This window comes from Phyllobates terribilis, unplaced genomic scaffold (assembly GCF_046119375.1).
Source record: "Phyllobates terribilis strain yellow unplaced genomic scaffold, ASM4611937v1 Scaffold_5__5_contigs__length_657084704, whole genome shotgun sequence".
In the NCBI taxonomy this organism is placed as follows: Eukaryota; Metazoa; Chordata; class Amphibia; order Anura; family Dendrobatidae; genus Phyllobates; species Phyllobates terribilis.
The window spans coordinates 602,529,979-602,555,990 of NW_027362765.1; the positions used below are offsets into that span (position 1 = coordinate 602,529,979).

The window sequence follows — 26,012 nt, forward strand, 5'->3', positions numbered from 1 at the left end:
GGGCCATACCCGAGATGGGTACCCCTCCACACCAGGGGGGCATACCCGAGATGGTTACCCCTCCACACCAAGGGCCCATACCTGAGATGTTTACCCTTCCACATCAGGGGGCCTTACCTGAGATGATTACCTACACACCACAGGGCCATACCTGAGATGGTTACCTCTACACACCAGGGGCCATACCTGAGATGGTTACCCTTGCACACCAGGGGTCCATACCCGAGATGGTTACCCCTCCACACCAGGAGGCCATACCCGAGATGGTTACCCCTCTACACCAGGGGGTCATAGCCTAGATGGTTACACCTCCTCACCAGGGGGCCATACTTGACATAATTACCCCTCCACACCAGGGGGCCATACCTAAGATGGTTACCTCTCCACACCAGGGGGCCATACCTGAGATGGTTTCCCCTCCACACTAGAGGGCCTTATCTGAGATGGTTACCCCTCCACACCAGGGGGCCATACCAGAGATGGTTACCCTTCCACACCAGGGGGCCATACCTGAGATGATTACCTCTACACACCAGGGGGCCATACCTGAGATGGTTACCCTTCCACACCAGGGGGTCATACCCGAGATGGTTACCCCTCCACAACAGGGGACCATACCCGAGATGGTTACCTCTCCACACCTGGGGGCCATACCTGAGATGGTTACCCTTCCACACCAGGAGGCCATACTCGAGATAGTTACCCCTCCGTGCCAGGAGGCCATACACGAGATGGTTACCCCTCCACACCAGGGGTCCATACCCGCGATGGTTACCCTTCCACACCAGGGGGCCATACCCAAGAATGTTACCCCTCCACACCAGTGGGCCATACATGAAATGGTTACCCCTCGACACCAGGGGGTCATTCCCGAGATAATTACCCCTCCACACCAGGGGACCATACCCAAAATGGTTACCCCTCCACACCAGGGGGCCATACCTGAGATGGTTACCACTCCACACCAGGGGGCCATACACGAGATAATTACCCCTCCCCACCAAGGGGCCATACCTGAGATAATTACCCCTCCTCACCAGGGGACCATACCCGAGATAGTTACCCCTCCACACAAGGGGGCCATACCTGAGCTGGTTACCTCTCCACACCAGTGGGCCAAACCTGAGATGGTTATCCCTCCACACCTGGGGCCTATACCGAAGATGGTTATCCCTACATACCAGGGGGCCATACCTGAGATAGTTACCCTTCCACACCAGGGCGCCATACACGAGATGGTTACCCCTCCACAACAGGAGGCCATACCCGAGATGATTACCCCTCCTCACCATGGGGCCATACTCGAGATAATTACCCCTCCACACCACGGGGCCATACCTGAGATGGTTACCTCTCCACACCAAGGGGCCATACCTGTGATGTTTACCCTTCCACACCATGGGGCCATACCTGAGATGATTACCTCTACACACCACAGGACCATACCTGAGATTGTTACCTCTACACACCAGGGGGCCATACCTGAGATGGTTACCCTTCCACACCAGGGGACCATACACGAGATGGTTACCACTCCCCACCAGGGGGCCATAACCGAGATGGTTACCCCTCCACACCAGGGGGGCATATCCGAGATGGTTACCCCTCCACACCAGGGACCCATACCTGAGATGTTTACCCTTCCTCACCAGGGGGCCATACCTGAGATGATTACCTACACATCACACGGCCATACCTGAGATAGTTACCTCTACACACCAGGGGGCCATACCTGAAATGGTTACCCTTCCACACCAGGGGGCCATACCCGAGATGGTTACCCCTTCACACCAGGGGGCCATACCCGAGATGGTTATCCCTCTACACCAGGGGGTCATAGCCGAGACGGTTAACCCTCCTCTCCAGGGGGCAATACACGAGATAATTAACCCTCCACACCAGGGAGCCATACCTGAGATGGTTACCTTTTCACACCAGGGGGCCATACCTGAAATGGTTATCCCTCCACACCAGGGGCCCATACCCAAGATGGTTATCCCTACATACCAGGGGGCCATACCTGAGATAGTTACCCTTCCACACCCGGGCACCATACACGAGATGGTTACCCCTCCTCAGCAGGAGGCTATACTGGTTATGGTTACCCCTCCGCACCAGTGTTCCATACCGAGAGGTTACCCATCCACACCAGGGGGGCATACTGGAGATGGTTACCCCTCCACACCACGGGCCCATACCTGAGATGTTTACCCTTCCACACCAGGGGCACATACCTGAGATGATTACCTCTACATTCCACAGGGCCATACCTGAGATGGTTACCTCTACACACCAGGGGGCCATACCTGAGATGGTTACTCTTCCACACCAGGGGGCCATACCCGAGATGGTTACCCCTCCACACCAGGGGGCCATATCCGAGATGGTTACCCCTCCACACCAGGGGGTCATAGCCGAGATGGTTACCCCTCCTCACCAGAGGGCCATACTCGAGATAATTACCCCTCCACACCAGGGGGCCATACCTGAGATGGTTACCTCTCCACACCAGAGGGCCATATCTGAGATGGTTATCCCTTCCCACCAGGGGCCCATACCCAAGATGTTTATCCCTACATACCAGGGGGCCATACCTGAGATAGTTACCCTTCCACACCAGGGCGCCATACATGAGATGGTTACCCCTCCACAGCAGGGGGCCATACCCGACATGGTTAACCCTCCGCACCAGGGGGCCATACCCGAGATGGTTTCCCCTCCACACCAGGGGGGCATACCCGAGTTGTTTACCCCTCCACACCAGGGGGCCATACTCAAGATAATTACTCCTCCACACAATGGGGCCCTACCTGAGATGGTTACCTCTCCACACCAGGGGACCATGGCTGAGATGGTTACCTCTCCACACTAGAGGGCCATATCTGAGATGGTTACCCCTCCACTCCAGGGGGCTATACCAGAGATGGATACCCCTCCACACCAGGGGGCCATACCTGAGATGATTACCTCTACACATGAGGGGGCCATACCTGAGATGGTTACCTCTACACACCAGGGGGCCATACCAGAGATGGTTACCCTTCCACACCAGGGGGCCATACCCGAGATGGTTACCCCTCCACAACAGGGGGTCATACCCGAGATGGTTACCCCTCCACACCAGGGGGCCACACCCGAGATGGTTACCCCTCCACACCCGGGGGCCATACCTGAGATGGTTACCCCTCCGTGCCAGTGGGCCATACCCGAGATCGTTACCCCTCCACACCAGATGTGCATACCCAAGATTGTTATCCCTCCACACCAGGAGCCCATACCCGCTATGGTTACCCCTCCACACCAGGGGGCCATACCTGAGATGGTTACCCCTCCACACCAGGGGGCCATACCCAGATTGTTACCCCTCCACACCAGTGGGCCATATATGAGATGGTTACCCCTCCACACCAGGGGGCCATACCCGAGATAATTACCCCTCCACACCACGTGGCCATACCCGAGATAATTACCCCTCCACACCAGGGGACCATACCCAAGATGGTTACCCCTCCACACCAGGGTGCCATACCTGAGATGGTTACCACTCCACACCAGGGGGCCATACACTAGTTAATTACCCCACCACACCAGGGGACCATAACTGAGATAATTACCCCTCCACACCAGGGGACCATACCCGAGATGGTTACCCCTCCACACCAGGGGGCCATAACTGAGCTGATTACCTCTCCACACCAGGGGGCCATACCTGAGATGGTTACCCCTCCACACCTGGGGGCCATACCCGAGATAATTACCCCTGCACACCAGGGGTCCATATCCGAGATAATTACCCCTCCACACCTGGGGACCTTACCCGAGATGGTTACCCCTCCACACCAGGGGGCCATACCTGAGATGGTTACCACTCCACACCAGGGGGCCATACACAAGATAATTACCCCTCCACACCAGGGACCCATACCCAAGATTGTTATCCCTTCATACCAGGGGCCATACCTGAGATAGTTACCCTTTCACACCAGGGCGCCATACACGAGATGGTTACCCCTCCACAACAGGAGGCCATATCCGAGATGGTTACCCCTCCACACCAGGGGGGCATACCCGAGATGGTTACCCCTCCACACCAGGGGCCCATACCTGAGATGTTTACCCTTCCACACCAGGTGGCCATACCTGAGATGATTACCTCTACACACCAAAGGGCCATACCTGAGATGGTTACCTCTACACACCAGGGGGCCATACCTGAGATGGTTACCCTTCCACACCAGGGGGCCATACCCAAGATGGTTACCCATCCACACCAGGGGGTCATAGCCGAGATGGTTACCACTCCTCACCAGGGGGCCTTACCTGAGATGGTTACCTCTCCACACCTGGGGGCCATACCTGAGATGGTTACCTCTCCACACCAGAGGGCCATATCTGAGATGGTTATCCCTCCACACCAGGGGCCCATACCCAAGATGGTTATCCTTACTTACCAGGGGGCCATACCTGAGATAGTTACCCTTCCACACCAGGGCGCCATGCAAGAGATGGTTACCCCTCCACAACAGGGGGCCATACCCGAGTTGGCTAACCCTTTACACCAGGGCACCATACCCGAGATGGTTACCCCTCCACACCAGGGGGCCATACCTGAGCTGGTTACCTCTCCACACCAGGGGGCCATAGCTGAGATGGTTATCCCTCCACACCAGGGGCCCATACCTAAGATGGTTATCCCTACATACCAGGGGGCCATACCCGAGATGGTTACCCCTCCATGCCAGTGGGCCATACCCAAAATGTTTACCCCTCCACACCAAAGGGGCATACCCAAGATGGTTATGCCTCCACACCAGGGGCCCATACCCAAGATCCAAGATTGTTATCTCTCCACACCAGGGGGCCATACCCAAGATAATTACCCCTCCACACCAGGGGACCATACCCAAGATAATTACTCCTCTACACCAGGGGACCATCCCCGAGATGGTTACCCCTCCACACCATGGAGCTATACCTGAGATGTTTACCCCTCCACACCAGGGGGCCATACCTGAGATGGTTACCCCTCCACACCAGGGGGCCATATCTGAGATGGTTATTTCTACACACCTGGTGGCCATACCTGAGATGGTTACCCTTCCACACCAGGGGGCAATACCCGAGACGGTTACCCCTCCACACCAGGGGGCCATAACCGATATGGTTACCCCTCCAGACCAGGGGGCCATACCTGAGATGCTTACCTCTCCTCACCAGGAGGCCACGCCTGAGATGGTTACCTCCCCACACCCGCGGGTCATACCTGAGATGGTTACCCTTCCACACCAGGAGGTCATACCCGTGATGGTTACCCCTCCACACCAGGGGGCCATACCTGAGATGGTTACCTCTCCACACCAGGGGAACATACCTGAGATGGTTACCCCTCCACACCAGTGGGCCTTACCCGACATGGTTACCCCTTCACACCAAAGGGGCATACCCAAGATGGTTATGCCTCCACACCAGGGGCCCATATCCAAGATTGTTACCCCTCCACACCATGGGACCATACATGACATGGTTACCCCTCCCAACCAGGAGATCATACCCGAGATAATTACCCCTCCACACAAGGGCACCATACCTGAGATGGTTACCCATCCACACCAGGGGGCCATACCTGATATGGTTACCCCTCCACACCAGGGGGCCATACCTGAGATCGTTACGTCTACACACCTGGGGGCCATACCTGAGATGGTTACCCTTCCACACAAGGGGGCCATACCCGAGATTTTTACCCTTCCACACCAGGGGGCTATACCCGAGATGGTTACCCATCCACACCAGGGCGTCATAGCCGAGATGGTTACCCCTCCTCACCAGGGGGCCATACTTGAGATAATTACCCCTCCACACCAGGGGGCCTTACCTGAGATGGTTACCTCTCCACACCAGGGGGCCATACCTGAGATGGTTACCTCTCCACACCAGAGGGCCATATCTGAGATGGTTATCCCTCCACACCAGGGGCCCATACCCAAGATGGTTATCCTTACTTACCAGGGGGCCATACCTGAGATAGTTACCCTTCCACACCAGGGCGCCATGCAAGAGATGGTTACCCCTCCACAACAGGGGGCCATACCCGAGTTTTCTAACCCTCTGCACCAGGGCACCATACCCGAGATGGTTACCCCTCCACACTAGGGGGCCATACCTGAGCTGGTTACCTCTCCACACCAGGGGGCCATAGCTGAGATGGTTATCCCTCCACACAAGGGGCCCATACCTAAGATGGTTATCCCTACATACCAGGGGGCCATACCCGAGATGGTTACCCCTCCATGCCAGTGGGCCATACCCAAAATGGTTACCCTCCACACCAAAGGGGCATACCCAAGATGGTTATGCCTCCACACTAGGGGCCCATACCCAAGATTGTTATCCCTCCACACCAGGTGGCCATACCCAAGATAATTACCCCTCCACACCAGGGGGCCATACCCAAGATAATTACCCCTCTACACCAGGGGACCATCCCCGAGATGGTTACCCCTCCACACCATGGAGCTATACCTGAGATGGTTACCCCTCCACACCAGGGGGCCATACCTTAGATGGTTACCCCTCCACACCAGGGGGCCATATCTGAGATGGTTATTTCTACACACCTGGTGGCCATACCTGAGATGGTTTCCCTTCCACACCAGGGGGCAATACCCGAGATGGTTACCCCTCCACACCAGGGGGCCATACCCGATTTGGTTACCCCTCCACACCAGGGGGCCATACCTGAGATGCTTACCTCTCCACACCAGGAGGCCACGCCTGAGATGGTTACCTCCCCACACCCGCGGGTCATACCTGAGATGGTTACCCTTCCACACCAGCAGGTCATACCCGTGATGGTTACCCCTCCACACCAGGGGGCCATACCTGAGATGGTTACCTCTCCACACCAGGGGAACATACCTGAGATGGTTACCCCTCCACACCAGTGGGCCTTACCCGACATGGTTACCCCTTCACACCAAAGGGGCATACCCTAGATGGTTATGCCTCCACACCAGGGGCCCATATCCAAGATTGTTACCCCTCCACACCATGGGACCATACATGAGATGGTTACCCCTCCCAACCAGGAGGTCATACCCGAGATAATTACCCCTCCACACAAGGGCACCATACCTGAGATGGCTACCCATCCACACCAGGGGGCCATACCTGATATGGTTACCCCTCCACACCAGGGGGCCATACCTGAGATCGTTACGTCTACACACCTGGGGGCCATACCTGAGATGGTTACCCTTCCACACAAGGGGGCCATACCCGAGATTTTTACCCCTCCACACCAGGGGTCCATACACGAGATAATTACCCCTCCACACCAGGGGGCCATACCCGAGATGGTTACCCCTCCACACCAGGGGGCCATACCTGAGATGCTTACCTCTCCACACCAGGGGGCCATACCTGAGATGGTTAGCCCTCCACATCCAGGGGCCATACCTGATATGGTTACCCTTCCACACCAGGACGCCATACCCCAGATTGTTACCCATCCGCACCAGGGGGCAATACCCGAGATGGCTTTCCCTCCACACCAGGGGATCATACCCAAGATGATTATCCCTCCACACCAAGGGGCCATACCTGAGATGGTTACCAGTCCACACCAAAGGGGCATGCCCAAGATGGTTATGCCTCCATACCAGGGGCCCATACCCAAGATTGTTACCCCTCCACACCAGGGGGCCATACATGAGATGGTTACCCCTCCACACCAGGGGGCCATACCCGAGATAATTACCCCTCCACACCAGGAGGCCATACCCGAGATAATTACTCCTCCACACCAGCGGGCCATACCTGAGATGGTTACCCCTCCACACCAGGGGGCCATACCTGAGATCGCTACGTCTACACACCTGGGGGCCATACCCGAGTTGGTTACCCTTCCATACCAGGGGGCCATACCCGAGATGGTTACCCCACCACACCAGGGGGCCATGCCCGAGATAATTATCCCTCCACACCAGGGGGCCATACCCGAGATGGTTACCCCTCCACACCAGAGAGCCAAACCTGAGATCGTTACCCCCTCCACACCAGTGGGCCATACATGAGATGGATAGCCCTCCCCACCAGGAGGCCATACCTGAGATGGTTACCTCAACACACCAGGGGGCCATACCTGAGATGGTTACCCCTCCACACCCAGGGGCCGTACCTGATATGGTTTCCATTCCACACCAGGAGGCCATACCCGAGATTGTTACCCCTCCACACCAGGGGGCCATACCCGAGATGGTTACCCTTCCACACCATAGGGGCATGCCCAAGATGGTTATCTCTCCACACCAGGGGGCCATTCCCGAGATGGTTACCCCTCCACACCAAAGGGGCATACCCAAGATGGTAATGTCTCCAAACCAGGGGCCCATACCCAAGATTGTTACCCCTCCACACAAGGGGTCCATAAATGAGATGGTTAACCCTCCACACCAGGGGGTCATACCTGACATAATTACCCCTGCACACCAGGAGGCCATACCCAAGATTATTACCCCTCCACACCAGGGGACCATACCTGAAATGGTTACCTCTCCACACCTCGGGGCCATACCTGAGATGGTTACCCCTCCACATCAGTGGACCATACCTGAGATGGTTACGTCTACACACCTGAGGGCCACACTTGAGATGGTTACCCTTCCACACCAGGGGGCCATACCTGAGATGGTTACCCCTCCAAACCAGGGGGCCATACCCGAGATAATTACCCCTCCACACCAGGGGGCCATACCCGAGATGGTTACCCCTCCACAGCAGTGGGCCTTACCTAAGATGCTACCTCTCCACACCAGGGGGCCACGCCTGAGATGGTTACTTCTCCACACCCGGGGGCCATACCTGAGATGGTTACTCTTCCACACCAGTAGGCCATACCCGAGATGGTTGCCCCTCCACACCAGGGGGCTATACCCAAGATGGTTACCCCTCCACACCCGGGGGGCATACCCAAGATGGTTATCCCTCCACACAAGGGGCCCATACTTGAAATGGTTACCCCCTCCACACCAGTGGGCCATACCTGAGATGGATAGCCCTCCACACCAGGGGGCCATACCCGAGATGGTTACCCCTCCACACCTGGGGGCCATACCCGAGATGGTTACCCTTCCACACCAGGGGGCCATACCCGAGATTGTTACCCCTCCGCACCAGGGTGCCATACACGAGATGGTTAGCCCTCCACACCAGGGGGGCATAACTAAGATGGTTATCCCTCGACACCAGGGGCCCATACTTGAGATGGTTACCCCTCCACACCAGGGGGCCGTACCCGAAATGGTTACCCCCTCCACACCAGTGGGCCATACATGAGATGGATAGCCTTCCACACCAGGAGGCCATACCTGAGATGGTTACCTCTCCACACTAGGGGGCCATGCCTGAGATGGTTACCCCTCCACACCCAGGGGTCATACCTGGTATGGTTACCCTTCCACATCAGGAGGCCATACCCGAGATTGTTAAGCCTCCGAACCAGGGGGTCATACCCGAGATGGTTACCCCTCCACACCAGAAGGCCATACCTGAGATGGTTGCCTCTCCACACCAGGTGGCCATACCTGAGATGGTTACCTCTCCACACCAGGTGGCCATACCTGAGTTGGTTACCTCTCCACTCCAGGGGGCCATACCTGAGATGGTTACCCCTCCACACCCAGAGGTCATGCCTGGTATGGTTACCCTTCCACACCAGGAGGCCATACCCGAGATTGTTAACCCTCCGAAACAGGGGGCCATACCTGAGATGGTTACCCCTCCACACCAGGGGGGCATACCCAAGATGGTTATCCCTCCACACCAGGGGGCCATACCCGAGATGGTTACCCCTCCACACCAGGGGACCATACCCGAGATGGTTACCCCTCCACACCAGGGGGCCATACCTGAGATGGTTACCTCTCCAGATCCAGGGACCATACCTGAGATGGTTACCTCTCCACACCAGGAGGCCATAACCAAGATGGTTACCCCTCCACGCCAGTGGGCCATACCCGAGACGTTTACCCTTTCACACCAAAGGGGCATACCCAAGATGGTTATGCCTCCACACCAGGGGCCCATACCCAAGATTGTTACCCCTCCACACCAATTGGCCATACATGAGATGCTTAACCCTCCACACCAGGGGGTCATACCCGACATAATTACCCCTCCACACCAGGAGGCCATACCCAAGCTAATTAACCCTCCACACCAGGGAACCATACCCGAGATAGTTACCCCTCCACACCTGGGTACCATACCTGAGATGGTTACCCCTCCACACCAGGGGGCCATACCCGAGATAATTACCCCTCCACACCAGGGGGCCATACCCAATATGGTTACCCCTCCACACCAGTGGGCCATACCTGAGATGCTTACCTCTCCACACCAGGGGGCCACGCCTGAGATGGTTACCTCTCCACACCCGGGGGCCATACCTGAGATGGTTACCCTTCCACACCAGTAGGCCATACCCGAGATGGTTACCCCTCCACACCAGGGTGTCATACCAAGATGGTTACCCCTCCACACCCGAGGGGCATACCCAAGATGGTTATCCCTCCACACCAGGGGCCCCTACTTGAAATGGTTACCTCCACCACACCAGGGGGCCATACCTGAGATGGTTACCCCCTCCACACCAGTGGGCCATACCTGAGATGGATAGCCCTCCACACCAGGGGGCCATACCCGAGATGGTTACCCCTCCACCCCTGGGGGCCATACCCGAGACGGTTACCCCTCCACACCAAGGGGCCATATCTGAGATGGTTACCCCTCCACACCCGGGGGCCATACCTGAGATGGTTACTCTTCCACACCAGGAGGCCATACCCGAGATTGTTACCCCTCTGCACCAGGGGGCCATACACGAGATGTTCACCCCTCCACACCAAAGAGGCATACCCAAGATGGTTATGCCTCCACACCAGTGGCCCATACCCAAGATTGTTACCCCTCCACACCAGGGGGCCATACATGAGATGGTTAACCCTCCACACCAGGGGGTCATACCTGACATAATTACCCCTTCACACCTGGAGGCTATACCCAAGATAATTACCCCTCCACACCAGTGGACCATACCCGAGATGGTTACCCCTCCACACCTGGAGGCCATACCTGAGATGGTTACCCCTCCACATCAGGGGGCCATACCTGAGATGGTTACTTCTACACACCTGAGGGCCACATCTGATATGGTTACCCTTCCACACCAGGGGCCATACCTGAAATGGTTACCCCTCCACACCAGGAGGCAATACCCGAGATAATTACCCCTCCACACCAGGGGGCCATACCCGAGATGGTTACCCCTCCACACCAGGGGGCCATACCCGAGATGGTTACCCCTCCGCACCAGGGGGCCATACACGAGATGGTTACCCCTCCACACCAGTGGGCCATACCTGAGTTGGTTACCTCTCCACACCAGGGGGCCATACACAAGATGGTTACCCCTCCATATCAGGGGGCCGTACACGAGATGGTTACCCCTCCAAACCAAGAGTCCATTTCTGAGATGGTTACCCCTCCAAACCAAGGGTCCATACCTGAGATGGTTAACTCTCCAATCCAGGAATCCATACTGTGATGGACACCCCTCCAAACCAGGGGTCCATACCTGAGATGGTTACCCCTACTGACCAAATTATAAGTAACTGCAAGGACCCACTAAAAAGGAAAAACACCTAACTGCTCCTATTTTTTTGGTCTATTTATTATATACATACAGTTGTATGAAAAAGTTTGGGCACTCCTATTAATCTTAAGCTTAATGTTTTATAAAAATTGGTGTTTTTGCAACAGCTATATCAGTTTGACATATGTAATAACTGTTCGACACAGTAATGTTTCTGCCTTGAAATGAGGTTTATTGTACTAACAGAAAATGTGCAATCTGCATTCAAACAAAATTTGACAGGTGCATAAGTATGGGCACCTCACCAGAAAAGTGACATTAATATTTAGTAGATCCTCCTTTTGCAAAAATAACAGCCTCTAGTCGCTTCCTGTAGCTTTTAATGAGTTCCTGGATCCTGGATGAAGGTATTTTTGACCATTCCTCTTTACAAAACAATTCCAGTTCAGTTAAGTTTGATGGTCGCCGAGCATGGACAGCCCTCTTCAAATGATCACACAGATGTTCAATGATATTCAGGTCTGGGGACTGGGATGGCCATTCCAGAACATTGTAATTGTTCCTCTGCATGAGTGCCTGAGTAGATTTGGAGCGGTGTTTTGGATCATTGTCTTGCTGAAAGATCCATCCCCTGCGTAACTTCAACTTTATCACTGATTCTTGAACATTATTGTCAAGAATCTGCTGATACTGAGTGGAATCCATGCATCCCTCAACTTTAACAAGATTCCCGGTGCCGGCTTTGGCCACACAGCCCCAAAGCATGATGGAACCTCCACCAAATTTTACTGTGGGTAGCAAGTGTTTTTCTTGGAATGCTTAGTTTTTTTGCCGCCATGCATAACGCCTTTTTGTATGACCAAACAACTCAATCTTGGTTTCATCAGTCCACAGGACCTTCTTCCAAAAAGAAATTGGCTTCTCCAAATGTGCTTTTGCATACCTCAGACGACTCTGTTTGTGGCGTGCTTGCAGAAACGGCTTCTTTCGCATCACTCTCCCATACAGCTTCTCCTTGTGCAAAGTGCGTTGTATAGTTGACCGATGCACAGTGACACCATCTGCAGCAAGTTGATGCTGCAGCTCTCTGGAGGTGGTCTGAGGATTGTCCTTGACTGATCTCTGTTAGAACTCTCCTGTTAGTTTTTTTCTATTTTGCTGGTCATATGACCTTTTTTGCCTATTTAATCCTGCTCCGCCCTTCTGGCCATGCTGGACTTCATTGTAGTTTCTACTCTTAAGCTAGCCAGGTGCTTTGTAACCTTTCTCAGTCAGTTTAGCTAGGTCTTTTGACCTCTATGTTCTATGTTGTTTGTTTGTCTTTTTACTGCTACAATTTCTGCTAGGAGGTGTCCATCTTTCTCCCAGTCCCTAGTTCTTGTAGGGATCCCTCCCTCACATCTATAGGTCTTCGTTCAGACTAGCTGAGGACTTTAGCGGGTCTGATCGCAGGATCAGGTTCCCCGTTACATTGTAGGGATCTAGCTTAGTTCTATTGTAGGGACAGATCTCCTTTCTTTCCTTAGTGCTTGTAGCCTATCATAACAGTAAGTCCAGCCCAAAAATATCTCTAAGGAAAGACCTCCAGTTTCCATCATGGTGTCGGTTCAGGATTTGGCTCAACGCCTGCAGGGACTCTCTCTGGAGGTGGCCGAGCTCCAACAACACGTGAGTAGCTGTTCTGGAGCGCATTTTGTGGAGCCAAAGGTACGATTGCCTGATTTATTTTTTGGTGAACAACAAGATTTTTTTTCCTTTAAAAATGCTTGTTTATTGTATTTTCGTTTGAGACCCATATCCTCTGGTGATGAATCACAGCGCATAGGGTTCATAATGTTACTTTTGCGCAAAGAACCACAGGGATGGGCCTTTTCTCTCCAACCTAGTGATCCGTGCTTTAGATCAGTGGATAGTTTTTTTTCTGCTTTGGGGTTGTTGTATGATGATCCTGATCGTGTCTCATCAGCTGAGACGGAATTGAGACTTTTGAGGCAGGGATCAGGTAATGTGGAAAATTATTGTGCTCACTTCCGTCGGTGGTCTGCTCAGGTGGGTTGGAACGATTCAGCTCTGAAAAGTTTGTTTCTTGCTGGGCTAGGTGAAAGGGTTAAGGATCTGCTTATTGCTTATCCTACACCTGGAAACTTGCAGGGGGCAATGCAATTAGCTATACGGGTGGACAGGAGACTGCGTGCAAGGGTTAATGAGAGTAAATCCTTTGCCATGTCAGCTCCTAGTCTTGAGAGGGTCTGTACTGACATTGGAGAGGCGATGGAGATTGGGGCGATGTCACCCCGCTCTCAGGAAAAAGGCCACAGGTTTTCTGAAGGTTTGTGCTTTTATTGCGGAAAATCTGACCATTTCATTAAGAACTGTGTGCTTCGTATGAACAAAGAAAAAAAAAAGGTCAGTTACGCCCGTATAGCCTGTTTAAACACTAAGGGGGTATTTCTTTCTGCTACTACTGCAGCTCAGGAAGAATTAATTGAATTTCGGGTATTTGTGGATTGTGGTTCTACTCTGAATGTGATTGATGGGGGATTCTTGGAAAAACTTAAATTAAAACCCAAACCTTTGTCATCCCCTATTGCCGTGGTTTCTGTCGATGGCTCTCCCTTGAAATGTGTTACTCACAAGGTTTATGAATTTCCCCTCACTATTAATGGTATTCACCAAGAAAATTTGGATTTGGTAGTATTAAATAATTTGCCTTCTCCAGTAGTTTCGGGGTTACCCTGGTTAAAATTGCACAATCCTGTACTGGATTGGTCTACTGATGAAATTAAGTCCTGGAGCCCTAAGTGTTATGACAAGTGTTGTAACGGGCGCATTGCTGCTGTGGATAAAGGGGAATTACCTGTACCTATTCAGGATTTTTGGAAAGTTTTTTCTGAGGAGGAGTCGCAAATTTTGCCTCCCCATAGAGACTATGATTGTACCATTGAATTTGTCCCTGGAGCGACTCTTCCTAAAAGTCGTTTATTTAATCTTACTATTCCTGAGAGAAAGGCTTTGGAGGAATACATACAGACGAGCTTGGCCGCCGGTCATATCAAACCCTCTAAGTCACCTGTGGCTGTTGGATTTTTTTTTGTTAAAAATAAGGATGGCGGTTTACGTCCTTGTCTGGACTTTCGCGAGATTAATAAAATTACTGTACGCAATCCCTACCCACTGCCATTGATTCCTGATTTGTTTAACCAGTTAGTGGGGGCCAAGTGGTTCTCTAAAATTGATCTCCGGGGGGCATACAATTTGTTGCGCATGAAGGAGGGTGATGAATGGAAGACTGCTTTTAACACTCCTGTGGGTCATTTTGAGAATCTGGTTATGCCTTTTGGTCTCACCAATGCTCCAGCATTTTTTCAGAATCTTATTAATGATATCCTTAGACCTTTAATCGGCAAAAATGTGGTTGTGTATTTGGATGACATTTTGATTTATTTGCCTGATCTGGAGTCTCATTGGCGGAGCGTACGTGAGGTGTTACAGTTATTAATGGACAATTCGCTTTTTGCTAAGCTGGAGAAATGTGAGTTTGCTGTACAGAGAATTAGTTTTTTGGGCTACATTATCTCCAGCGAGGGCTTTGAGATGGACTCGGTGAAAGTTCAAGCTGTGCAGGAATGGCCTAGGCCTATTGGTTTGAAATCGATACAGAGGTTTTTGGCTCGCCAATTATTACAGAAAATTCATTAAAAATGTTTCTATTATTGTTAAACCACTGACCGATCTCACCAGGAAAGGTGCTAATACGGTTCAGTGGACTACTGAGGCCATTGAAGCGTTTGTGTTTCTAAAGGAGAGGTTCAGCTCTGCCCCCATCCTTATGCAGCCTGATGTGACTAAGCCGTTTTTGGTTGAGGTTGATGCCTCTTCTGTGGCGGTCGGTGCGGTATAGTCTCAGGAAAACAAGGATGGAGTATATCCCTGTGCCTTTTTTTTTTTATTTTTTTTCTGAGACTGAACTTAATTACGATATTGGTAATCGGGAATTGCTGGCTATAAAACTCGCATTTGAACACTGGCGTCATCTCTTGGAAGGTGCTGAATTTCCCATTCAGGTTTTCACTGATCATAAAAATCTGATCTATCTTGATGCTGCCAAGCGCTTGAATGCCCGTCAGGCTAGGTGGGCACTTTTTTTTTCGCGGTTTAATTTTTCCGTTATTTACATCCCGGGTACCAAGAATGTTAAAGCTGATGCGTTGTCTCGCAGCTTCTCTCCCATGGTCGGTGCTGAGGAGGAGGAGAGCATTTTACAAGAAGGTGTTGTGATTGCTGCATTGGACTCCGTTTTGGAAGATGAGATTCTTAAAGCACAGGAGAATGCCCCATCTAACACTCCCCATGGGAGGTTGTTTGTGCCTAGGACCTTTAGGAGAGATTTGTTTTTTGAGTGTCATGAGTCTCGGTTGGCAGGTCATCCAGGAATTTCTGAGACCAAGAGACTTGTGGGTCGCAGTTTTTGGTGGCCTGGATGGCAGAAGGAAGTCATTAAGTGGGTGCGTCAATGTACTGTGTGTGCTAGATCTAAGTCTTCTCATACTGCTGCTGCGGGGTTGCTTTGCCCTCTGGAGGTTCTTAGTGCACATTGGACACATCTGGCTATGGACTTTATTACTGACCTTCCCTCCTCTGAGGGTTTCACGGTCATCTGGGTGGTCGTGGACCGTTTTAGCAAGATGTGTCACTTGGTTCCCTTCATCAAACTGCCCTGCGCTAAGACACTCGCTAAGGCCTTTGTCAAGGAAATTGTCAGACTCCATGGTGTTCCTACTGACATTGTTTCTGATAGGGGACCTCAGTTCGTGGCTCGTTTTTGGCGTGCCTTTTGTGACAAGTTGGGAGTTCATTTGTCGTTTTCATCTGGATATCATCCTGAGTCTAATGGCCAGACAGAAAGGAAGAATCAGGATGTTGAGCAGTTCTTGCGTTGTTTTGTGGCAGACAATCAAGAGGGGTGGTCTGAGTTTCTGCCTCTTGCTGAATTTGCTCTTAACAACCATACATCCTCTTCTTCTGGGTGTTCGCCTTTTTTTTGTTGTTCTGGGAGACATACGTCTTTTGGGTCATTCTCCAAATTGGTATCGGCTGTGCCTGAGGAGGAGAGTTTTTCCAGTGATTTGGAGAGAGTTTGGACGGATGTGTGTGGTAATCTTCAGGAGGCTAACAAAAAATCTAAGAGGTACTTTGACAGGAAACGTCAAGAGGTTTTGTTTACGGTTGGTGACATGGTTTGGTTGTCCTCTAGGAATCTGCGGTTGAGGATTCCTTCTAAAAAATTGGGTCCCAAGTTTGTAGGGCCCTTTAAGGTGCTTCAGGTAGTTAACCAATCTGCTGTTAGGTTGGAGGTTCCTACCTCCTGGAAGATTAATCCGGTGTTTCATGTTTCTCTATTGAAAAAAGCTGATGTATCAGATAGAGACGCCACTGCCACTGTTCCTCCGGTGGTGGAGGACGGGGAATATGAAATTTCCCCCATCCTTAATTCTAGACGGTATAGGGGAAGTTTGCAGTATCTCGTCGCTTGGAAGGGTTTCGGTCCCGAGGATAACTCATGGGTGAGGGTGGATGATGTTTCTGCTTCCAGACTTGTCTGAGCGTTTCACAAGAGGTTTCCTGATAAGCCTGGGCCTAGGGGATCCGGAGGATCCTCATAGAAGAGGGGGTACTGTTAGAACTCTCCTGTTAGGTTTTTTCTATTTTGCTGGTCACATGACCTTTTTTGCCTATTTAATCCTGCTCCGCCCTTCTGGCCATGCTGGACTTCATTGTAATTTCTACTCTTAAGCTAGCCAGGTGCTTTGTAACCTTTCTCAGTCAGTTTAGCTAGATCTTTTGACCTCTATGTTCTATGTTGTTTGTTTGTCTTTTTACTGCTACAATTTCTGCTAGGAGGTGTCCACCTTTCTCCCAGTCCATAGTTCTTGTAGGGATCCCTCCCTCACATCTATAGGTCTTCGTTCAGACTAGCTGAGGACTTTAGCGGGTCTGATCGCAGGATCAGGTTCCCCGTTACATTGTAGGGATCTAGCTTAGTTCTATTGTAGGGACAGATCTCCTTTCTTTCCTTAGTGCTTGTAGCCTATCATAACAATCTCACCATTCTTCTTCTCTGCCTTTCTGATGTTTTTCTTGGCCTGCCACTTCTAGCCTTAACAAGAACTGTCCCTGTGTTCTTCCATTTCCTTACTATGTTCCTCACAGTGGAAACTGACAGGTTAAATCTCTGAGACAGCTTTTTGTATCCTTCCCCTGAATAACTATGTTGAATAATCTTTGTTTTCAGATCATTTGACAGTTGTTTTGAGGAGCCCATGATGCCACTCTTCAGAGGAGATTCAAACAGGAGAACAACTTGCAAGTGGCCACTTTAAGTAGCTTTTCTCATGATTGCATACACCTGGCTATGAAGTTCAAAGCTCAATGAGGCTACAAAACTAAAAAAAGTGCTTTAGTACATCAGTAAAAGTAGGTAGGATTATTTAAAACAAGAAAATGATAAGGGTGCCCATACTGATGCACCTGTCAAATTTTGTTTGAATGCAGATTGCACCTTTTCTGTTAGTACAATAAACCTCATTTCAAGGCAGAAACATTACTGTGTCCAATAGTTATTACATATATCAAACTGAAATAACTGTTGCAAAAACACCAATTTTTATAAAACATTAAGCTTAAGATTAATAGGGGTGCCCAAACTTTTTCATATAACTGTATAATTACCAATAACAATTTATCCACATGACAGCGTATTCTGAGGGTTAATTGAAAATGTACAGTATATATATATATTTATGTATGCATATATATATGTATATATATGTGCAGTGTGTGTATTTTTGTATATCTGTATGCAGTGTGTGTATATACAGTGGGTACGGAAAGTATTCAGACCCCTGGAGAGGATCTGCAAGGAAGGATGGCAGAAGATCCCTAAATCCAGGTGTGAAAAACTTGTTGCATCATTCCTAGGAAGACTCATGGCTGTACTAGCTCAAAAGGTGTTTCTACTCAATACTGAGCAAAGGGTCTGAATACTTATGACCATGTGATATTTCAGTTTTTCTTTTTTAATAAATTTGCAAAAATTTCTACATTTTTGTTTTTTTCAGTCAAGATGGGGTGCAGAGTGTACTTTAATGAGAAAAAAATGAACTTTTTAACTTTTTAGAATTTACCAAATGGCTGCAATGAAACAAAGAGTGAAACATTTAAAGGGGTTTGAATACTTTCCGTACCCAATCTGTGTATATATATAAAAAATGTCAAGAGAGCGCTACATATACATGTATTATTTAGACAGAGTGGCTCAATCATATTGTGCAGTTACTGCTATCTCTAGCTCGCTTTCTCTATATATAATATATACTGTAAGATGGCCGCTGGCAGGTCCTTGATGGGAGATGAGTCACCGAGGTTGGTAGCTTCGGTAATATAAACCCGGGAAGCATGCTCCAGCACACATAGCGCTGAGAGGGTTAATAGGGCATATTAGGGTCATTTTTTAAGAGCAGTCATTAGAGAAGGGAGGAATTGGCTGCTCACATATCCCCACCCCAGGGCATGTATATAAAATCGAGACCGAGTGTCTCATTCAGTTTCTGTGGCTGGAGGTGTGGAGACCACCACAGTGTTTTTGCTAAAGAAAAATTGACCGTGAGCGGGCGAATCCGCCATATTGTATGGACTGTTTATTTTCTGTTTTGTTACTCTGTGCCGGACAAGGCTGTCTTTTGTTTACTGCTAAAAGTGCGGTTTATGAAGCTATAATAAACCAGCCTTGGACGTTTTTAAAGAAACAGTGTCCTGTGCCTACCTCTAACGCGGCTGAATAAGTACCAAACCCTACAATACACACATTCATACATATATATATATAACACACACACGTATACATATATACATTATATACAGTACAGACCAAAAGTTTGGACACACCTTCTCATTTGAAGATTTTTCTGTATTTTCATGGCTATGAAAATTGTACATTAACACTGAAGGCATCAAAACTATGAATTAACACATGTGGAATTATATACTTAACAAAAAATTGTGAAACAACTGAAAATATGTCTTATATTCTAGGTTCTTCAAAGTAGCCATCTTTTGCTTTGATGACTGCTTTGCACACTCTTGGCATTCTCTTGATGAGCTTCAAGAGGTAGTCATCGGAAATGGTCTTCCAACAATCTTGAAGGAGTTCCCCGAGACGCTTAGCACTTGTTGGCCCTTTTGCCTTCACTCTGCGGTCCAGCTCACCCCAAACCATCTCGATTGGGTTCAGGTCTGGTGACTGGAGGCCAGGTCATCTGGCGTAGCACCCCATCACTCTCCTCCTTGGTCAAATAGCCCTTACACAGCTTGGAGGTATGTTTGGGGTCATTGTCCTGTTGAAAAATAAATGATGGTCCAACTAAACGCAAACAGGATGGAATAGCATGCCGCTGCAAGATGCTGTGGTAGCCATGCTGGTTCAGTACGCCTTCAATTTTGAATAAATCCCCAACAGTGTCACCAGCAAAGCATCCCCACACCATCACACCTCCTCCTCCATGCTTCACGGTTGGAACCAGGCATGTAGAGTCGCACAAAGACACGGTGGTTGGAACCAAAGATCTCAAATTTGGACTCATCAGACCAAAGCACAGATTTCCACTGGTCTAATGTCCATTCCTTGTGTTCTTTAGCCCAAATAAGTCTCTTCTGCTTGTTGCCTGTCCTTAGCAGTGGTTTCCTTGCAGCTATTTTACCATGAAGGTCTGCTGCACAAAGTCTCCTCTTAATAGTTGTTTTAGAGATGTGTCTGCTGCTAGAACTCTTTGTGGCATTGACCTGGTCTCTAATCTGAGCTGCTGTTAATCTGCGATTTCTGAGGCTGGTGACTTGGATAAACTTATCCTCAGAAGCAGAGGTGACTCTTGGTCTTCCTTTCCTGGGGCGGTCCTCATGTGAGCCAGTTTCTTTGTAGTGCTTGATGGTTTTTGCAACTGCACTTGGGGACACTTTCAAAGTTTTCCCAATTTTTCGGACTGACTGACCTTCACTTCTTAAAGTAATGATGGTCACTCGTTTTTCTTTACTTAGCTGCTTTTTTCTTGCCATAATACAAATTCTAACAGTCTATTCAGTAGGACTATCAGCTGTGTATCCACCTGACTTCTGCACAACACAACTGATGGTCCCAACCCCATTTATAAGGCAAGAAATCCCACTTATTAAACCTGACAGGGCACACCTGTGAAGTGAAAACCATTTCCGGTGACCTCTTGAAGCAATGATAATCCGCAGTGGAAATTTCCGCAGCATGTGCACAGCACAAGCGGATTATCATTGGTGAACATGGCAGGCCTTCTACCATGCATTTTTTAAGCGTTTCTGCAGCGTTTTTACCGCTGCGGAAATGCTTAAAAAACGCATTGTGGGCACACAGCCTAAGAAAGCATCTGATTGGCTCTAAATGTATTCTGGTGCTGGGCTCACACATCTGTGTGTTACAATCTGAGAGAATTGGACTGATTTTTTTCTCAGTTGCCATCCTAGTTGCTTCAATTTTTGTCTTCCGTTTTCTTTCACTGAAGTGGTGCTTGCTTCCAGCCGATACAAAACCCTTGGAAGGTCACGTTTTTATTCAAGTTTATTACTAAGCAACAAATGCAATTAATTCTCTTTTATTGAGAGAAGCCGAATACATCGAGTCGGCATGTGACCCGAGGTATGCAAATCGCATGCATGAGGTCACATGACCCCAGGTATGCAAATTGCATGCATGAGATCCCGTAACCCCAGGTATGCAAATCGCATGCATGAGGTCACGTGACCACTTTCTTGCATCAGGGAATCGTAATAGCGTGCGCACCACAAGCTGTCACCATGCAGCAGTCACATACAGAGAATGCAGACTCTTCTTCCAAGTCTTAACAACCCCTTTAATGGTATGAACTGTATGTTTGGGCTCGTCCTGCTGCAAAATAAATTAGGAGCCACTCAGACGCCTTCTTGATCTTCTTGCCACCTGTCTTAACTAGGCGTATACAGCCGAAAATGATGCACAACAGAGCACATTCTAACTCCATCTGCATCATTACAGTCAATGGCCCCGTCAGTGCATATCACTGAATGCTGCTTTCTGGGGTTCAGATCTAAGCCCCGACAGAGCCGCTGAATGCATTTACACAGAACAGGCTGTCAATCACCCGATGCACGAGCAAAATGTTCATCCATTGAGTGAAATAGGTTATAAGCTTGCTTAGAGAGGTTGTCCACTACTTTAATATTGATGACCTATCCTTAGGATACGTCGATAGGTCATCAGTCTGATTGGTGCGAGGGCAACACCCGGCTCCCCTGTCAATCAACTGTTCTTGTTGTCGTCGGCAAGTGGAACTGCTCAGTTACAGAGCAGAACGGCTCCGTCTACAGTAAAGTGGTCGCGGCCGGGTACAGCATGTCAGCTCCCTGCGCTGTGCAGCTCCATAACTAAGCAGTTCTGGCCACTGGCCAGAATAAGATGATCTCACCCCACTGATCAGACACTGATGACCTAGCCTAGTGATAGGTCATCAATGTTAAAGTAGTGGACAACCTCTTTATATATGATTGTTCTTGACAGTCCTGTGTAAACCTGTATAAACATGTGCTGCCAAAAACAATTATGTTATACAGTATGTGCACAAAAGGAGCATAATAAAGGAGTTTTCTAGGTTTGTCATGCCATACAAGTGATCTGAGTGAGGCTGCGCACGTCTAGTTGGAATCTGGCCAGAAGTACAGTATACATATGGCATACTTGTGGTCACAGGACGGCCGCTCTCACCACCAGTGCTGGAGAATCCTGACAGCGCGCAATGCTGTGGAGATTCTGAAGTCTGCTGTCACAGGCTATTAAATGACTGCCGATTGGCTTCATATAACCGGTCTGAGGTTATTTAAATACGGTGATTGTCTAGTGAAAATGCCTCCTTAGATCCAAGTACCTTAGTGGTTGACATCTCTGATTGGATTCACCCATTTGCACCCCTCTATCTCACACCCCCTTGAACCTCTCTATCTCACACTTCATTGCACCATTCTATCTCACACCCCCTTTCACCCCTCTATCTCACATCCCCTGCAGCCCTCTATCTCACACCCCCTTGCACCCCTCTGTCTCACACCCCTTTATCTCACACCCCATTGCACCATTCTATCTCACATCCCATTGCACCACTCTATCTCACACCCCATTGCACCATTCTATCTCACACCACCTGCATCCCTCTATCTCACACCCCCTTGCAACCCTCTTTCTCCCATCCCCTTTCACCCCTCTATCTCACACTTTCATGCACCCCTCTGTCTCACACCCCATTGCACTATTTTATCTCACACCTCCTTGCACCCCTCTATCTCACACCCCCTTGCAACCCTTTTTCTCACACCCCCTTGCACCCCTCTATCTCCCACCCACTGCATCCCTCTTTCTCACACCCCATTGCAGCCCTCTATCTCACACCCCATTGCACCATTCTTTCTCACACCCCCTGCATCCCTCTATCTCACACCCCCTTGCAACCCTTTTTCTCACATCCTCTTTCACCCCTCTATCTCACACTTTCTTACACCTCTCTGTCTCACACCCCATTGCACTATTTTATCTCACACCTCCTTGCACCCCTCTATCTCACACCCCCTTGCAACCCTCTTTCTCACACCCCCTTGCACCCCTCTCTCTCACCCCCTTGCATCCCTCTATCTCACACCCCCTGCACCTGTCTATCGCACACCCCCTTGCACCCCTCTATCTCACACACCCTGCACTCCTTTGTCACAGTTTGGACCTCTCTATTTCCCACAGCCTGTACCCCCACACATCCCTCTGTCAGTGTGCACCCCCTTAGCCCACAGAGCCTGCACCCCTCTGTCACATACACCCTGCACTCCCCATGTACCCTGTTCCCTCATTACCTCTCAGTTTCCCCATCTCCTCCAGCTTCTACCTGCAGGTCCCAGCAGAAATCTGTGGCCCCTTCCCTCTCCAGTCACATGATTGTGACGTCATCGCAGGTCCTGTACCAGTGGTAAGTATTTTCTTCCGTTTAGGCAGGGAGCTAATTAAAGCTCCTCTGCCCCTGCTGCGCACTCGCATATCCAATCCCCTCTCTCCTCTCCTTAAAAAAACGCCGGTTTTGATACTTGGTCCGGCCAAGGGGAAGGGGGTTAAAAAAAAAAATCTTTCAAGATGGCGCCCATTTAACCTGCCACCCTAGGCACCTGCCCTCCAGTGCCTAGTGGCTAATACGGCCCTGGATATATTGATCACTGAGATTTTTGGAAATGTCAGAAATGTATTTTGTACATTATGAGTAGTTTGGTTATTATTCTTTCTGTAACAGATGAAAATAAACAATTGAGATGGAGAATTTATGTTTTTCATTTAGTTGCATAATAATTCTGTACACTAATAGTTGCTCAATAATTCTGCACACAGAGATATTCTCCTAAGAAACACAAAACCGCACTTTTACCTAAATTTTCAGGTTACTGACCAACAGCACTGCAGTTGTTCAGTAATAATATTAACTAATTAAATATACAATTTGCCTAATAAGTATGCACACACAGTGTTTATAAGCACAAACTCCTTCCCACCCCCAAAACACCCCATTAAAAAAGGCATCGCATGCAGATCTGATTTCTATCTTCAGTAGGGGTAGACTGATAAAATGCTTTAAGCAACTAAATTACCATCTAGCAATCTACTGGATCAAATTAGCCTCAATTATGAGAATCCTGGACATATGCTTTGAAGTGATGTACATATTCTATGTCTACTGAATATCTATGACTGACTGGTGTTATATTTCCTGGGCAAAACACAAAAGTAATATGATGGATGGCATTGTGGATGGGAATGAATAGAAAAATTGAGATGTAGTGGGGTTAACATTGTTAAATAAGGCATTATGATGACGCAAAGATCTGATAATGATGCAGTGAAGAAATCATATAATTTTATTCAGTTACCATACACAGATAACAAGGACATACATTCATCTTCATTTTCTGCTGTATATATAAAAAACAGAAATTTGTCTTTTGTAGATTATCTTTTCATTGAAACTAAAATTTACTCAACTGAAAATGTGAATACATTGTGTTGTGTACAGACAGGAAATAATTGATATATCTAGCATTCATTCACATGTGCAGTTAATTGCTGTTTAACCTCTAGTATGTTGTCTATATCATGAAGTTGATATGATAAAATTTGACGGAATATCCACTGATCCAGAGAATGAAGGGCAGCAGCAGTGCTAGCTTAGTGTTGAATCCCCTTTAAAGGAAATCTGTCAGTAGGATCAACATTCCTAAGTCATCTACATGGGCATTCAGGTAATAGAAACATGAATAAAATGATACTGTGACGGCTGTGTCAGATGTAGCAGACAGTCGCTCTGGATCTGGCTGCAGAAGGTCACTTTGTTTGACATTGCAGACGCCTTCTTAATCCTTCTTACTTTTGGACCCAACTGCAACCTCCCTCCTGCTCTGATTAACACACCCTTGTCTGGGTGCTTATAAGATCTCAGTCTGCTTCAGGGAGTTGCCAGTGATAGTCTCATTTTCCCTTGTGAAGGCTTGGAACAATAGCAGTCTGCTAGCTTCCGCTCTGGTGCCCTTGGAGTACGTTTGGTATTATCTCTCTGGTGTCTGCTCAAGCTAAGTTTTCCCCCCTTTGTTTGTCTCCCTTGTTGTCTTTAGTTTATAGTGGGGACTGACCAGTGTTCACCCCTCTCCCTATCTAGGGCCTAGCTCTAGGGATATACAGGGATTAGGTTTCCTGTTCGGCGATAGGTGCGGAACCAATATAGGGATGGTAGGACAGGTGCGGTGATATTAGATCTACCTAGGGGTTTCCACTCTCCCTTTCCCTAGTGTTTGGGCTACCCTTCCCTCATCCCTTCGTGTTGCACTTAGTCTTTCCCACACTGTGCATGACAGATACCATGATATCTGTGATCTGATATCTTATTCCAGAGAAATACATGTTTTTGTTATATGTAAATGAGCTTTTCAGGACTATGGACTGGACACTGATCTGCATGAGCCTCTGCCTCCAGAAAATATTATAAATGAAAGGGTGCATTACCAGTGTGATGTGTAATGACTGACAGTCTGCTCTTCTGATCTCACTGCAGAGCTGTGTGTGATTATAACTAACACTGTACAGCATAGTTGAGCTTCGTCACATTATAAACACAGCTGCATCTGAATTTAGCCTCCCCTAGCTCTGCTGTACTGCCCCTCCTCCCACACTGACTGTGTGTGAAATGGAAGCTGAAGAAGTGTTAGCTGTAATCACACACAGCTCTGC

At 49.3% G+C, this 26,012-nt stretch overlaps 1 protein-coding gene across 21 annotated transcripts in view; it reads left to right on the forward strand.

Moving 5' to 3' along the window:
* Positions 1–26,012, forward strand: part of KCNMA1 (potassium calcium-activated channel subfamily M alpha 1) — a 731,255-nt gene that overhangs the window by 448,484 nt on the left and 256,759 nt on the right. The window lies entirely within an intron of this gene.